This window comes from Calonectris borealis, chromosome 2 (genome assembly GCF_964195595.1).
Source record: "Calonectris borealis chromosome 2, bCalBor7.hap1.2, whole genome shotgun sequence".
Lineage (NCBI taxonomy): Eukaryota > Metazoa > Chordata > Aves > Procellariiformes > Procellariidae > Calonectris > Calonectris borealis.
Genome location: NC_134313.1, coordinates 138,220,872 through 138,233,367, shown reverse-complemented (window position 1 = coordinate 138,233,367; position 12,496 = coordinate 138,220,872). Strand labels below are relative to the sequence as shown.

Sequence of the window (12,496 nt, the reverse complement as noted above, 5' to 3'; positions counted from 1 at the left end):
CCTCTTTTACTGTGTTAATGACCTAAGGAAGTTCAAATACAGATTCAGACTTTTTCACCTTTGCTCAGGGGTCACAGACACCACTACACTAGCTGGGAAAAAATGGTATTGCCCATGTGGCTGGGTGCCCATCTCTGCACCAAGTCCATCCCTTTCTGCCCCTACGATCCAGGCCCTTGGAATAATGCCAATGCAAAGACACCTTCTGAAAGAGCCTGGAGATGAGACTATACCGCCGCCACCAGAAATTTTTCTAGTGTCAAGAGATGGAAGCAGTGTATGGACAGACCTGGAAGATCACACTTTTCCCACCTTTTGAATATAAAAACATTCTTCTGGAGTTTTATTGAAACAGTGGGATTCTGGGATTAACAGAAACAATGTTCTACAATGTTCTACTTCTTCTCGCTATCACAGACTCCGTATCTCCTGCATTTTGCTTTGACATTAGTGAATCCAGAAACCTCTGAACCTATAAAGCTGTTCCAGAAGAAACCACTACGGCTGATTTCTAATCATACTGTACCCAGCTTGAGAACGTCCTGAATTCTCTCTCCCCTCACAAAACACACATAATTCAATAAACCCAACATGAAAACGCTTTCTGCTCCCAGACAGATCACCTCTCACTTACTGCAGTATCTCACCTTCCTCTCCCTCACAGGTTGGCCCAGGTTTCCAAAAAGACTGGGAAAACATTTTATCACCGTCGGCTCAACTTCTGGACCTGCAGTCAGAGCCATCTGCCCTCCCGCGCTGCTGTATGCCAAAGTGCCCGTGCAGCAGCACCTCCTGCAGCCCCTCGCCTGGGGGAAGGGAGGAGGATCCCCCCTTCCCCAGGGGCTGGGGCAGGGACCAAGCGCCATTGCTTCAGACCCCCCTCGGTGCCCCTCCAGCCTGCGCGCTGCCTCCCTGCTGGGCCCAGGGGAAGCAGAGCGGATGAACCACATCTGCTGACTCAATTCCTCTGTTCCTCAAGGAAATCTGCGTCGAGTGCTAAAATAATCACAGCAGTCAGATCTGTAGGGATGCAGTCTCTAGAGATCCCAAATAGGCCAGTAGCTTGTCAGGGGAAATGGCAGCACCTGGAAACATTGCAAAGACAGAGAAAGGAGTATTCAGTACCAGTCCTGAGAGAAGTACGGGATACAAAAAACAGGACAGAAAGATAATTCGGAATAACTACATAGATCAAGGTCACATGCTGTCACTTCTGCACCAAATAGCACATATGTACTGCTCTCTCACGTGCTGCTGCTCTTCCAGTCACACTCAGGTCCCTGTTACAGTCAGCAGAGATTGCTTTATTTCTGTTTCTTTCCTTTTATTTCAGCTTTCAACTACATTTTGTACATATTCACATTCACAGTTTCCTTTACATGTTTTCTTGGTTTTGTTTGGGTGGGTGAGTTTTAATATTTTTATAACAACTATAGTTTAGTGATTTATGTAGCATCTATGTCATTATATTCATGTTATACTTATAATTTACTGGCTGTCATAGCAACTGAAATGACTTTTTTTTTTTTTAAAGAAACCTTCCTGAAACAGCAGCTCATGGTGCTCCTTTAACTGAAGAATTCTAAAGGCAAAATGCAGCTCAAATGATACAGGCGCACATCTAGATGATTGATTTAAACTTAAATAACACAATCCTCCCTTCAAGGACTAGAGAAGTAAATGGCCACTTGTTTATGCTCTGCTTGTGTGCAAACTCACCTTTATACATTACTAAACTTGAGTAGGATAGATGAAATACAAGAATCAGATGCAGGCAAGAAGAATCAGCATGGATAAATCAAAGATATATGAATATATTTACTAAAGAAGTCCTAAAGCAACTGGTTCTCATGACCCTAAACTCCAAATGGTTTCCACAGGGTCTGGGAGAGGTCTGAAAGCTGTAAGAGGATATATGGACAACTGACTGAAGAGGAACACATGGTGGTGCTGATGTTGCAAAGCAACCCTGAATTTTTAACATCTAAATAGCACAGAGGAAAAGTGTGGTCTTCTTGGGAATACTAATCCCAAGATTTTTTTTTTTTTTTAAAAAAAAAAAAAGGACAATGTCTTCCCATATCAAGGGAAGAATCCACTAGGGACAACTTTAATAATATAGTTGGGAACCTAAAATTAAACTAGAGGAAAAGCACAAAAGCACTGCCTCCTACAAACATAAATGAGAGAGTGACAGCAGAGCAACAACCTACCAGTTGAAGTTCTGCAACAGTGGGAGAGTCTGAACCATGCTGTAGATGACATTTAAGCTGGAAATTTGGTTCCATGATGAAATTCATGCTAGCTGTTCTCACAAGAAGTCACTTAAAATATCAGGAACCCAGAGATATTCTGGAATTCCCAAGGGTTCTTCCTCCACCCCATATAATGGAAATGTTGGAAACCCAGATATTCCCCCAAGAGGCAGGCATTGGAAGTAGAAACTCCTTCCAGTTTTGGAGAAGGTATTGAACCTATAATTATGGTACTGACCCACCTCTTACCAGCCATCTTTCACTGCTGTGCTAGCCAGTAATGTGCAAAAATATATCCTTCTTCAGAGGCAAACAAACAAACGAAAAAAACCCAAACCCAGAAATCACCCAGCTCAGTAAAATAATATTGAATAGATCTGATAAAGCACTGTGAAACAAACCAACTATTGACTAAAAATATCAAATAAATGTGCTCTATTTCCCAAATGCAGAGGTGCCTACATCATTTGGTTAGTGCAGGGCACATGCCTTTGACACAGGAATGTCAAATAAAATAGAGCAATACAGTTTAAAAGAACTGTCTTAGCAGCTTCTGTAGTGTTTGGAGTAAACCTTGTACTCTCAAGGGATCTTCTGCTTTGTTCTGTCAGACCTGCAACCTTCCTGTGCCTTGGCTCAGAGCTGCAGATGGCACTCAAGGCAGACACCAAGATACCTGGAAATACCACATGAATTCTGACAGCAGAGACTTATGGGGATGAAGCAGTGGAGTCTCAGCCCCAACACAGATATAGCAATGAGAAGGAGATGAAAGAGACCTGAAATTCACTCCTGCTGATCATCTCAGACTAAAACTTCTTAGCACCAATAGTCAGACTGGAGACAAACACTGGCCTGCTGTTGACAGGGAGAGGGCCATGCAGTCTACCTGGCTTTTGTTGGCCTGCTTCTATTGTAATATAACTTATAATAGCTAATAGCACTCATCATATCTATTATCACTCACATCAGCAATCCCGCTGAACGGCTGCAAAGAAGCACCGCAGTGCACTCACGGGTGGTGAGTGCTCCAGATCTGTCTGCTCCTAATACGACTGATTGCTTGCTCTACCTAAATTACATGAAGAAATGTTTCCTGGGGAAAAGCAGCCTTCAAGAGCACTTTATTTTGAGTACATAATATTCATTTAAGACTGGATCCTTTAAAAGATATTTAAAATGGTTTGCTACTGCTGAAGCAGCCTTGTTTTTCAGCAGCATCCACGTTATTGCTTTGTCAGCTGCTGTGTCTCTCTCAGTGGCATCAACAAGGCAAGCAGCACCACGTATACTGAAAGCTGCCATGACTTGGGCTCTTCCAGGGAAACTGTGCCATCAAGTTTCAATACATTTCTAGAAGAAAAGCCACTCCTGTGGTGACAGGCTGGCAGCTTCCAGAGCTGACATCTCTCACTCATACCAGAAGGTGGAAATAAAACACAAGATGGTTTCTCAGGATGGTTTCACAAGGTGGATCTTCTCCTACAGATCTCACTGTAGGAGAAGATCAGGTTCAAGACCATTTAAGGAACCTGAAAGTGCACAAGTCCATGGATGAGATCCATCCGCACGTCCTGAGGGAACTGGCGGACGAAGTTGCTATGCCACTATCCATCATATTTGAGAAGTGGCAGTCCAGTGAAGTTCCCACTGACTGGAAAAGGGGCAACATAACCCCCATTTTTAAAAAAGTAAAAAGGGAAGACCCAGGGAACTACAGGCCAGTCAGTCTCACCCCTGTGCCTGGGAAGATCATGGAACAGATCCTCCTGGAAGCTATGCTAAGGCACATGGAGGACAGGGAGGTGATTCGAGATAGCCAGCATGGCTTCATCAAGGGCAAGTCCTGCCTGACCAACCTAGTGGCCTTCTATGATGGAGTGACTACATCAGTGGACATGGGAAGGGCTACAGATGTCATCTGTTTGGACCTCTGTAAGGCCTTTGACACCATCCCCCACAATATCTTTCTCTCTAAACTGGAGAGCATGGATTTGATGGGTGTACTGTCCGGTGGGTAAGGAATTGGTTGGATGGACATATCCAGAGGGTAGTGGTCAATGTCCAGATGGAGATCGGTGACAAGTGGTGTCCCGCAGGGGTCCGTATTGGGACTGGTACTGTTTAATATCTTCATCGAGTGCACCCTCAGCAAGTTTGCAGATGACACCAAGCTAAGTGGTGCAGTTGACACGCCTGAGGGATGGGATGCCATCCAGAGGGACCTGGACAAGCTCGAGAAGTGGGCCCATGTGAACCTCATGAGGTTCAACAAGGCCAAGTGCAGGGTCCTATGTCGGGGCAACCCCCAGCATAAACACAGGCTGGGGGATGAAGGGATTGAGAGCAGCCCTGCCGAGAAGGACTTGGGAGTACTGGTGGATGAAAAGCTGGACATGAGCTGACAATGTGTGCTCGCAGCCCGGAAGGCCAACCGAATCCTGGGCTGCATCAGAAGAAGCATGGCCAGCAGGTCGAGGGAGGTGATTCTGCCCCTCTACTCCGCTCTCATGAGACCCCACCTGGAGTACTGTGTCCAGCTCTGGAGCCCTCAGCACAAGAAAGTCAAGGACCTGTTGGAGTGGGTCCAAAGGAAGGCCACAAAAATGGGGGATGCCTCTCCTATGAGGAAAGGCTGAGAGAATTGGGGTTGTTCAGCCTGGAGAAGAGAAGGCTTCAGGAAGACCTTATTGCAGCCTTTCAGTACTTAAAAGGGGCTTATAAGAAAGATGGGGACAGACTTTTTAGCAGGGCCTGTTGCACAGGACAAGGGGTAATGGTTTTAAACTAGAGGAGAGTAGATTTAGACTAGAGATAAGGAAGAAATTTTTTACAATGAGGGTGGTGAAACACTGAAACAGTTGCCCAGAGAGGTGGTAGATGCCCCATCCCTGGAAACATTCAAGGTCAGGTTGGACAGGGCTCTGAGCAACCTGATCAAGTTGAAGATGTCCCTGCTCACTGCAGGGGAGTTGGACTAGATGACCTTTAAAGGTCCCTTCCAACCCCAACTATTCTATGATTCTATGGTGTCAAAAACACCTTCCAGCTCATACTGGGAACTAAACTAATTATTTTTAACTTGAAAATCCACCATCATTTAAAATTCTCTGCAGAATTAAGTTTAGATTTACCTCTACATTTGCTTGGAATTCATTGTACTTTCTGTAAAGCACAGTCACTGCAAATTTTCTCTCATTTTGCGTTTCTTCACTCATTCATTTTCTTAAAAAAAAAAAAAAAGAAAATAGAACAGCATAAAACCCACTGTGTCCTTCCTTCACCCCTTACTGTTTGCTTCTCTTACTCTCTTGCACAAGGGTTCTTGACCCATGTGAAAGTACATAATTAAATAGAAACTGTATTAGCACACTGGCAGAACACTCTTCTCTTTGACTATGTAAACTATATAGGAAAAAGCAACTGCATAGAAATAATGAACAAACCCAAGTTAATACCTGGCTGATTCATATCGAACCATTTTCAACTGATGGCTGTCTCAACCCAGCACCAACTAGAAAGATGAAAAAACACAGCTTCAAAAGGGCGAACTCTAAATTGGGAATGCAGGCTGACAAGCCGGACAACAGAAAGAGGCAAGTCTTGGGACTCCGAGAAGAAACTTTGGTGAAAGATAAGCCATGCCCTATCACCTTTGTCTTTCTTTTAGGGAAATTGTACGAAGCAAATTCAACTGACAGAAAATTCCTGTGTGCTTAAGGGATTAATTACTTATTGCAGATATCAGTATCTGACTGTCAACTTGTGTAATGTCCCTAATGCAGATGTTCGGGCACTGATAGCAGAAAGCACTGACAGTAGACTCGATAAGCAGCTAACCTGTAGGATAAAATATGAAGCTAAGTTTAAATGCATAAGCCTATATATTGCTTAGCTTGCATAAAGTCAGAAATGCACTCCCCACCAAGACAAAACTGATTTTCACAGTGATATGTCTGCTACTATACTGAAGCTAGACATATAGCTCCAGAACAAAGCAGTAAAGTCAGAATAAGCATAAGAGTTTAGCGTTTCGCTGTCAAACTCTGGATATCACCTGACACTGAAAACAAGGTTTATTTCTTCTATTTCATAGTTACTAGGTACCTATTCCACTGTTAGTGTCATCTGCTTGGAAGAAGACTACTGGAAGATAAAGAGCTGTGCCTATAGATGAACATACTCCTGAGCACTCATGTTGCTTTACATTTTTATGCGAAGGCCTGATACTCTTTCAGTGCTTTCAAGGGAAAAGACCAAATGATGAAACTGCTTCCCAGCTTGTCCCCAGCTTGCACATAGATGATGGTGGTGATGCAGCAGAACTGGCTGGCACCAGCAGGTTGTTTTCCTAACTAGAGGAAAGAGTCATAGCTTTTTCTATATGCTCCTCATGCACGCTCGAAAGTACTGCATTCACGTTACTAGCAGCTCATGGCTGTAGGTCTTCCCTTTGCAAGAAAAGAAGCTAGGCTGTTCTAATAATGAGATATTTTAAAGAAAGATTAATTGCTAGGGGCACATAGCATTATTACTGAACCAGCTGCTTCAAAATGTATGTCAGGTGTCTAAATTAGTTATGATGCTGGTTTAAGATTTGATATTAGGAAAGAAATTAGGTTCTTTAAATTTACCTTCTGAATTTTGAGCCATTTACTGCTCATATTTTCAAGGTTTTGCTCACAACTAAGCTGTCCATTTCTGAAAGATTCTCACATCATCACAGGACCACAGCAGCTCACTTTTCTACAGATAAGCCATGCCGATGGAGCAGGGTAAGCATACTGACTGTGCTTTACAGAAACCACAGAAAGAAACAACAGGTACACCAAAATTTTACAGTCTGTCTTTCTCTCCTTCCTGTGAATTTCTTTCACCTGGGGATTGCTGGTTTGGACCAAATGTCTCTATTCTCTCACAAGTGATCTATCCCTCTTTAGCAGGAAGTCAAAGGAAAATACCAGCTCATGATATTGCAGGGAAAAAAGGAGTGCCCTGGCGCCTGGACGAATGATGCAGGAATGACATTGGAACAGTGTTTATTTAACCCAGATAAAAGAAGGCTGGGGGCAGACCCGACTGCGGTCTCCCACTCTCTAAAAGGAGTTAGAGTGAAGACAGAGCCAAACTCTTCTCAGAGGGACACAGCAAAAGAACAAGGCAATGGCCACAAGTTGCAACAAGGTTAATTCTGATAACGGAAAAGTCTTCACAGTGAGAGTATTCAAGCACTGGAACAAGTTGCCCCAACAGGTTGTGGCCCTCCATCCTCAGAGATGTTCAAAACTTGACTGAACATCTCCCTGAGCAAACTGCTTTGGCTCAGGAGTTAGCCCTACTTTGAGCAGAAGGTTGGATCAGACGACCTCCAGGGGTCCCTTCCAACCTGTGTTCTCCATGGTTCTGTGACAGGCACAACACAACTTGTCACACAGCTCACATGCACAGGATGAACAGCGACACGGTCAACAGACAGACCTGGTGACGAGCACTTAGCTAAGCAGTTTACATCAGAACCTTGGTGCTTGAACTTCCTTTGTAATGCCCAGCTTTTCTCCTTACCCTTCCGCTCCCACAGTACAAGGTCTGGCTCAGACCATCTTCTACTGTTCTTCTATGTACTTGTAAACACTTCGGCTTTCTGCTTCTTAGCATATGATGCCTGATTACTTCAGAATTTCTTGGAACTCTCCCAGGGAATCACCTGAGAGGGCATTCAGCAGATGGTATCCATTTTCCTTTCAAACCAAAATCAAGTGGTGATGGTTTCCACCTGAACCTGATAAAGAGGAAATCTTTGGGATGCAATGGTAATGAGAACCTGCAGCAAACATAAGACCAATAAAAGCTGCAATTAATCTGAAAACTATTTACTCTCCCACTGCTTACACACCACTGTTAGTCCACAGGCATTAACATGTCCTTTTAATCACAGAGTTATTGTCTTAACTTATATTTACTGTTGAAGTTTGCTGGGTTTATTTCAGACCTGAAGAATAGATGTGACAGTGGATCAGGTGCCAGCACACTGCATTGATATACTTCCCATGAGAACAGAGTATGATAAACTCTGTCTCTGAGAGGCTACCTTCCCAGCAGTTATCCACCTCGCCAGAGAGACGCACAAATGCCTTATACATAACAGCAAACAAGTAAGTTTGGATTTGGCTGTAGGAAGCATTAGACCACTCCACTGCCTGGATCTAGAATTCTGCCTTTTTCTCTTCTAAACTTAACTAAAACCAACCCAATTCCAGGACATTCCTGAATCCTCCTCTTGAACAGAAGGATTGGGCTTTGGGTCAAGCCTTTCATGTGTTACTATTCATTAATAAAATGAATTAATAAAATTAATAAAATGTCATTATACTGCTATTTTCAGCCTCCAGTTGTTTGTTTAATACATTAGATGCAACAAACTCTCCCTATCCTAATCCTCTATCAGCTTAATTCAAAATGGATTTTAAATGTGCCGAAAGGCGATTCTTACAGTTAAGATCTTCAGAAAATCCCAAGAAATAGCTTCTGAACCTACAAAATGAGTATTTGTCTCTTTTACTATTTTTAGAAGGCTTACCTCTGAAATACACTTTCCCTTTAAAGTCCTGGTGTTTCCCTGTAAAGTCCCTGGTGTCCTGGTGTTGTTTTAGGTCGGTTTTTCCCCCCCCCCCCTTCACCTGTCTATAAACATTAGAGGGACAAACTTCACCAAGTCTATCTTTTCTCTGGCAAGTGCTATTCATGGGGCGATTCAAAAGACATGGGCATCAACTGAATTAACAAGCAGACATGCTATTGTTACACTCCAATGTTATTTTCACCCACTGCATGGTAGATCTGGTAGGAATTATAAAGAATGGCTTAAAAAGCGAGGCTGGACATCCAGCTGCTCCATCCAGAACAATGGCTTCACGCTTGCCTATAGCTGCTTTTACTTGAAAAGACTCTCTCTTCTAAGTAGTTTTCTAACAGTGATTTAACTTTCCAGGCTTAATCCAAGAACTTTATGCCATTTTGATTTTGGTCAGAAAGTTTCTCAAAGAATACATTCAGCATCTGTCTTTCCAAGAGCAAAGATGAACAAACCGTTATTTCTTCAGTAGTCATTTGTAACCACTTGTCAGATTTATTAAACTGAACATTTGCTATGTCTTTGTGCTTTTGGAGGAGCTAATTTCTGACTTAGTTGTGGGTTGCTCTAGCCACTGTACGTAAGTGGCCTATTTTCCTGTCCTAATTTCCCTTTCTCAATCTACAATGCTCCACTTCACTAAAAATAAATAAATAAAAATGCCAAACAGTTTTGTATGTTTTTTCTTCTCTGCACAGAAGAACCTCTGATCCAAACAACACAGGCAAATTTATTCGGTATGCCAGAATCATCTCTCCTTTGGTCTGGCTCATAATGATCATCAACATGAAACACGACCACAACACTTCGTCTACCCATAAAAGAGCAACAGCTACGCCTACCTCTGCTACTCCTCGCTGCCTGGTGCCAGAAAGGGCTTCTTCAAGGTTTGGGGTGGAATGGCACGAGCACAATAGCACTGCTGGGGAAGTGACTTTCTTCCAGGAAGTGGAGAGAAATTCATGACTGCATGCAAACACTGTGGCACAGAGAATTAATTACAAAACAATTCAGTGAATAACCGCGGTATGTCCACTGGACATTTGCACTGAATTTAGCTCTTAAAAAACCTTGATTATTACTGCAGATAACATTTTAAGTGTATGTTTTATTGACTCCATATATTCTACCTGCTGCATTACTGATAACTAAGGTGACTAATTGACATGACTGAATAACCGAGGTGGTTCAGGTGACCGAGATGACTCAGATTTCCCTTTTCAGTGACAAAAGAAATGACTGGACATTGGAACCTCTACTTTCTATGGAGAGACATGGTTGATCATAAACAACATTTTACTTCACAGACTTTGTTGACCCTAACACAGATCCTACAGCCATCATCAAACTTCAGACACACTTACTGGTCCAAGCACAGGAACATGCTTTAATAGTCAACTGCCAAGGTAGGATAAGCCCTTTATTTCCTCCAAGTTAAGCCAGCTGAAACCCTGTCCCTTTGTGCATATTCACTATGGACCTCAACACTACCATTTAAAAATGTCAACTGTATACAATAAATACTTTGAAAACAATTTAGACAGACAGCAGATGCTTGGCTTGTTTTTTAGGGCTGATGCAGTAAGCTTTAAAAACAATCCTATGGGACCTTTTTGCATATATAAAAGGAAAATGAGAAATTCCCTAGATGCTGCATCATCAGAGCAACAAGTATGAAATTACTGATTTTAACACTGCCATTTGCAGTTTTCCTATGGTGTCTTAAAGGAAGCAAAAAGACTGATGTTAGATTTTAAAAAAACAACAACAAAACAAACAGAAATACCAAGACAAATGTAGCCAGAGAAGAAAATTGTGCAAGGTGCATTCCAAGTTTCTTTAAAATCCTAATGAAATTAGCACTGGTTTTAACATGCCTGATTGTCTTGCAATGGAGTTCATACAATTTAGACCCATTATGTTTATTTTCCCTACTATCACAAGTATTTTGCTTATACATTTAAGAAGAGAAAGTCAAATTAAAGTCTAACTTTAATAATTACAAGTACAGCGATTGCATGTGGCATTCCTACTCCTGGAAACACCTGGCTTGTTGTAACCCTGTTTTTCCCCTCCACGATTCTGATGTGCATGAGAGACTTTATACAAACAACAGAGGAAGAAAAATGACTTTACAAGACAAAGAGTGAAATGAACTACTCAAAGTGCTGTCAACGGCTCATTGTAAACCTGGGAAAAATAAAGCGATAAAAATCAATTTCTGCAAACAATGTTTCACTAACAATGTTTTAGACACTTCCTAATAGTAGAGAGTAAGAAAAAAGGTCACACTGTCTTAATTTTAAGACAATAGTATACACTTTAAGAGAACTTTCTATATACTTGAGCCTTCACATTTCAAATTTTGTGCCTCAGAAGCGACACAGACCTTTAGATTTCAGGCACATAATAACTAACATAAACCAGCAGCAATAATGTGGGATCGCAGCCTACAGAAACAGAAGAGATTTGCCTACAAGCTGAGTTTGCATTCAGAGTGTTTCAGCAGAAGGCCCCATGCAGAAAACCTCCTGGAAACAACCCCAGCTGATGTGAACTTTACAGGGAAATGGAAGAGTAAACTACCCAAATGGCTCCATTTGAAGCTCTCCTGACTAGTAAGACGCGTGCCAGCACTGAGACCCAGTAACTCTGTGTTTTCACTCCTCTCTCTCCTTGCAGGAGCATTTCCTTGCATACTTTTGTACCGTCTGTAAGTGCACATCAGTAGTATTACAAGCGCCCAGTGTACTCTCCCCCCATTGCAGTTTCCCATGAAAAAACAACTAATTCACATTGTTCATAGCTCCTCCTGTTGCCAGCAGTGCCACTGAAAGAAGGGCAGGAGAACAAAGACTGTGCAAGAAAGCAGAGAATAAGCATCAGAAAAAGTGAGGGAAGAAAAGGAAAAGGCATATTCTGCTCTTGGTTATGTCTGGCAGCTCTGGATTCATATAACAGATGGGAGTGCAGAATTTGTCCCCTGTAGAGACAAAGGGTGAGGAGACAAATACTTAGGCTCCTCACTTGGACCAGCTAATTAAATAATCTTTAAAAAAAAAAATCAAATAAATACTTCAAATAAATACTGTCTATGCTTTCCATACAGAGAAGGAAAGATTTCCCTCCAACTGCAAGAGAGGCTTTTTATAACTAACAATTTGTAATTATCCATTTAAAAGAATTAAGCCAATTTAGTTCTAGCCAGAATACAAGCTAAGTGCTACAGCCTGATGGGGAACAGGAGCACAGACGTAGTCCTGACCACTACCAGAAATTACAGCAGTCAGCACAGCCAAATGCTGTAACAGCAAAAGTATTATTCTAAATCTAAACCACATTATTCCAAGTTTGTACAGTAACTTGTGAACTGGAGGGAGAAAAAAAAAAGAACTAGACCTCAGCTACATTCATTTGTCATACCTCTATTTACTTAAAGCCTCTGATTATTTATACCAGCTGAACTGCGTCCCTGAGTTTATGGTCAGAGGTGGGTACCAACCAAGTTGCATTAGTCATGGTTAGATGCCTACCTGAATCTGAAGAAGTAAACTTGTGGTAGGTACTTCTCACCCACAAAGGACTGTAGGAGCACCTACAGAAGAAACAC

The 12,496-nt window shown here is 42.1% G+C and overlaps 1 long non-coding RNA gene across 1 annotated transcript; it reads right to left on the bottom strand.

The window, feature by feature from the left end:
* Positions 1-715: 715 nt before the first annotated feature.
* Positions 716-9,819, bottom strand: LOC142078316 (uncharacterized). Its single transcript, XR_012672175.1, has 3 exons — positions 9,729-9,819; positions 7,818-8,076; positions 716-1,085 (listed from the first exon to the last, which is right to left on the bottom strand). It is a non-coding gene; the product is annotated as an uncharacterized LOC142078316 (long non-coding RNA).
* Positions 9,820-12,496: the final 2,677 nt, after the last annotated feature.